Below are 5,121 nucleotides of genomic sequence, written 5' to 3'. Positions count from 1 at the left end.
GCAGACTTTGCTAATTATTTGGCAAGCGATATTGTGCCCCCCGATTTGTCTTTTCACCAAAGGAAAAAGTTTATGCATGATGTGAAGAAATTCTATTGGGATGAGACTTACTTGTATCGTAGTTGTGTTGATGGGATTATTCGTCGTTATGTGCCCGAGGTTGAGATGTTGAGTATACTTGAAGCATGCTATTCGTCGCATGTGGGTGGGCATCATAGTGGTATTCAGACTGCACATAAGATTTTGCAAGTGTGGGTACTACTAGCCTACCATCCACCAAGATGCTCATGATTTCGCAAAGTTGTGTGATCGTTGCCAAAGAGAATGAGGGATTTCAAAGAGGCAAAAGCTTCCTATGAATCCCATATTGGTAATAGAGTTGTTTGATGTATGGGGCATTGATTTTAATGGGTCCATTTGTGAGTTCACATGGGATGAAATATATTCTTGTTGCGGTTGATTAAGTATCAAAGTGGGTGGAAGCAGTTGCGCTCCCCAACAATGAAGGTAAAAGTGTCACCGCATTTTTGAAAAAGAATATTTTCTCTAGATTTGGTACACCAAGGGCAATAATCAGTGATGGAGGTTCCCACTTTTGTAATAAACTGTTCAAGGCACTACTTGGAGAAATATGGTGTCCGCCACAATGTAGCCACTCCTTACCACCCGCAGACTAGTGGGCAACTTGAAGTGTCCTAACAGAGAGATTAAACAGATTTTGGCGAAGACTGTAAATGCTAACATAACGGATTGGTCAAGGAAGCTTGATGATGCTCTATGGGCCTATCGCACTGCCTACAAGACTCCCATAGGTATGTCTCATTACCAACTTGTATATGGGAAGTCTTGTCATTTACTAGTAGAACTAGAGCATAAGGCAATGCGGGCAATGAAGAAACTAAATTTGGATTGGGGAGCCACATCTAATCAGAGAATGAATGACTTGAATATGCTTGATGAGTTTCGCCTAAAAGCTTATGAAAGTTCAGCCTTGTACTAAGGGAAGATGAAGCGGTACCATGATTGAAGAATTGAAAAACGAGAATTTGTGGTTGGTGATCTTGTGCTTCTATTCAACTCTAGGTTGCGCTTGTTTCCAGGCAAACTCAAGTCCAAATGGACTGGGCCATTTTTGCTCACAAAAGTGCTCCTCCATGGAGCGGTTGAGCTTGAGAATAGGGAAGGAACAAGGTTCATGGTAAATGGGCAAAGGATCAAGATCTATCTGGGAAATACTGAGAGTGTGCAAGAAGTGATTGAGGCCTACCATCTTGATGAAGTCTGAGTAATCAAGGGACCTGCATCGTTCCGCGACGTTAAATCAAGCGCTGCTTGGGAGGCAACCCAAGATGTACAATCTAGCCAACGATAGGTTTTTGTTTCCATCTAGCAGTTCTGTGTTTTAGTTGATTCCATGTATTAATTTAGATAGGTGTTTAAGGTTTAGTTTTTTTTTTTTAGTGTTGGCTAGAATTAGCATAGGGTCCGTAGTCTAAAAAAGTGTCCAGAAAATGTAAATAGAATAACCTAATGGTTGCTACATGTGCAGGGACGAAATGAGAAATCTGCAGAAAAAGGTCTGGTGGAGAGGTCTACAGGCCCCATTGACGGTCTGTGGTTCAATTCACGGACCGTAAATGATGTCCGTAGATCCCAGGTATGTTCTGAAATTTTTTTCAAGTTAAAATGTCATCGACGGTCCCAATCTACGGACCGTCAATGGACCCAAGGACCGTAGACGGGGTCTCGTGGGTCCAAACCCTAAGGCTGCCTGACCCGACCCGGACCCCCCTATTTTAAAAAAAAACCCAATTTTAAATCATTCCACTTCCTTCCATTTAATCCCACAACCGTTTCATAACCTCCCAAACTCCTTAAATCACTCAATAATCACTCCATCACTCCCCAAATTAATCTTCCCTTCCTTTTTCTTCAAACCCCTAAATTCCCTTTCCTCTACTAAAATTCCCACAAGGTCTGGTGTTCAGGTTAGTAACCAAGAGGTAATTCTTTGGTCTTGCAAAGTCTAGTGTCGTCACGCAATCACCCCACTCCTCGTTGCTTGTAAGGTAATAGACTTTCCCCTCACTTTGAATTTCGGTTCATAGATTGAATATAGAAAGTCGGGAGTCGGGTCTTGACCTGGGGTAATTGGTAGATGTAATTGCATGATAAAATTGGAAGTTACAATACCCTTGGAACGATAGATAGTGATTGTGTTGCCTTATTGTATGTGATTAGAAGTTTAAATGTAATTTTCGACTTAGGGTTCCAAAGTTTGTTTTAAATACTTGGTTAAAATGATTAATCGGAATCCTGAGAATGACAAACTAGCATGATTCAATGTTGAAATACATAGTTAGACTAGGATATTGTTGAAAATAGTCTAAGATGTGAACTTGAAAATAAAAAAAATGGCTGAAAGTTGGCACAGTCCACATCCACGATACTCCGTCTACGGACCGTAGATCTATCTACGGACCGTGGACTAGATTCGTGGTTGGATGCATTTGTAAATTTCACCAAGTGTGAAACCACGAATGTGGACTACGATCCGTAGATCAATCTACGGATCGTTCTGCACATTCGTGGTTTCCATTTGTAACCAATAGTGTTGGTCCTCTGATCCACGGAAAGGTTCCACGGACCGTAGATCAATCTACGGACCGTAGGTCTCCTCCGTGGATGACCACTGTAGCCTCTGTCTGAAATTTTCATGGGACGTTGTTACTATTCGTTTATAGTTCTAATTTTTTTTTAGTGTGTTTATGGTTAGTTTTGGCACTAATATCGCTTCCACAGGTACGATGGCACCCAAGAAGCTAGTCACCTACTCAAAACAGGGCAAGTCAAAATCTGGTGCCCCTAGCTTCAGGTTAAACGATGAGGACACGGACACGGAAAAGGATCCAGCATACATTCCTGCCAACACAAGGACTTCTCCCACTGCACCCCGAGCCACCAGAGGCACCCCTCGGAAGGTGGTTCCCGACGTAGTCACTGTCTCCCAGTCTAATGAGGAGCACACACTGATCGAGTCACCAACTGGGGCAGCTTTCAGTGCTGCTGAGGGATCCACATCTGGCTCTGAGTCTGGCCAGGCTTCGGGCTCTGAGTCTAGCCATGCTTCAGGATCCGAATCTGCCCATGCTGCAGGTTTCAGTGCTAAATCAGCCACAGGGTCCGGTGAGGATGATCAAGCTGCCTCGTCTGATGAGGCCACTAGCTTGGAGTCCGTACCTGCACCACAGAATGATAATCCTACTCCAGTAGCCGGCGAGCTAAATAGATAGTGTGTAGAGGGCCAATGGCAAATTTATCGGGATGCCAAGATGATAAATGACAAACAGAAAATGGCCCGACTTATTACAGAGGAGCGCAGAGTCCTCACGGGGAGCTTGCACACTGTCCCGGACATCCACCGACTTTTTAACCTTCACAAGTGTGACTCTTATGCTGCCACTCTCCGTGGTTCGATTTCCAAGCGGTCAAAGCCCCTAGCCCAAGATCCCCTCACTTCCACTATGGTCCAAGATTGTCCGATGGACATATCACCTGCCATCATCAGTCGCTTTCTCTATGGTCCTACCACGGGTCACTCTTGGTCACTAAACACAGCGGAGTTTGATTACATATGAGACATCGTGCGGAGTGGCACTTTCCAGAGGAATGTTGAGCAACGAGAGTTTGTTATACTATGATTGGCTAAGAACATTGCTGCACATGGCGAGCGTGCGGAATGGGTCGCCATTCCGCAGTTGGGTATCCGAAAGTCCACATTAAATTTTGTGGCCAAGTTCTTCAGGTTGTTGGTGCGTAACAGGGTGTCGCTTACAAAAGCTGACAACCAACTCACATGGGACGGAGCGGTCATGGTTGCAACATTGGTGGCAGGAGTAGAGATTGACTTTGCCCGCACGCTGCTGGCAGAGATTCACGAGAGGGCATTCAAGATCTCCACTACTTACCCATTTCCATGTTTGATCTTCCAATTGTGCAGGGACTCTGGAGTGCCGATCTGGCATTGTGACAAGTTAGTCCACCTCCATGTTTGATCTTCCAATTGTGCAGGGACTCTGGAGTGCCGATCTGGCATTGTGATAGGTTGATCCACCCTACCGGGGCTTTGGATATAGGTCTCATCCGAGATGAGGCGAATGTGGCGGCACCTCGCAAAGAGCCCGAGGTTGAGGTACCTCCATTGGGCGCCGATCTTGCAGACACGGTGGGGCAGGCACAGGGTGGTGACCCCAGTATACCAGATCACACCGATACTGTCTCGGCCTCCTCTTCTCAGGTAGCTAGTATGGCTCCTAGCTCATCCTGGTCCACACCACAGTTCGGGGCTGTTGTTGTCCCGTTGGCCAGAGTACAAAAATTAGAGGCTCAGATGGCCACACTGCTGCATCACATCCAGCCTTGGATGCAAAAGTCGATAGCCAAGTCCGAGGCCAGAATCGAGCGAAGGATGGAGGGCATGATGAACCGGAAGATCCAAGACGCTAATAAGCGTCTTGATGCCTTTGAACTGAGAGTCCTTGAGCGACCAGACCCGACCATAGATCTATCATCTTTTCAGTTCGAGTTAGCCAGTCTCCGGGACGACGTTCATGCCATTCTTGCTACCCCTACAATTGATCCTCAGGCTGCACCTACGGCGTTGGCTGATTACACGGTACTGGATGCTTTATTCAGTGGGACCGCCGAGGAGGAGCCTGAGCCTATACATGCTAAAGGTAAGAGGCACCGTTCTAGTCGCACTAAGGAAGAAAAAGCGCAAAAGATAAAGTGAAGGCAGGAGAAGGCGGCTAGGAAGGCTTCAATTTTAGATTAAGAGTTGAGCCAAGGGAGGGTGCGTGAGAGCGTTGCAGGGGAATTGAGTTCCGCCTTACTTGTAGAGGTCCCGCTTGTTGTGAGGGACGTTGTGAGCACTACTAAGGATGCTATGATAGATGATGTGGGCACTACTAAGGGTGACCCAACTAATGTTTCAGCAGGCTCCGGGAAACCAGACCCACCCGGTTGTTGATGATTCGCCGGCGCTATGCGCCATAGGTTTGCTTCACCCAAATCCATTTTCTTTTACTGCTTCTATATGCATTGGGGGAAATCACATCTATT

General features: G+C 46.1%; 1 pseudogene; it reads left to right on the top strand.

Annotated features, from left to right (window-relative positions):
• LOC102581820 (uncharacterized) overlaps positions 1 to 3,293 on the top strand; it is a 5,303-nt pseudogene extending 2,010 nt beyond the window's left edge.
• The last annotated feature ends 1,828 nt before the right edge of the window (positions 3,294 to 5,121 follow it).

Source organism: Solanum tuberosum, unplaced genomic scaffold (assembly GCF_000226075.1).
Source record: "Solanum tuberosum cultivar DM 1-3 516 R44 unplaced genomic scaffold, SolTub_3.0 scf00326, whole genome shotgun sequence".
Lineage (NCBI taxonomy): Eukaryota > Viridiplantae > Streptophyta > Magnoliopsida > Solanales > Solanaceae > Solanum > Solanum tuberosum.
This window is presented reverse-complemented; position numbering and strand designations above follow the sequence as displayed.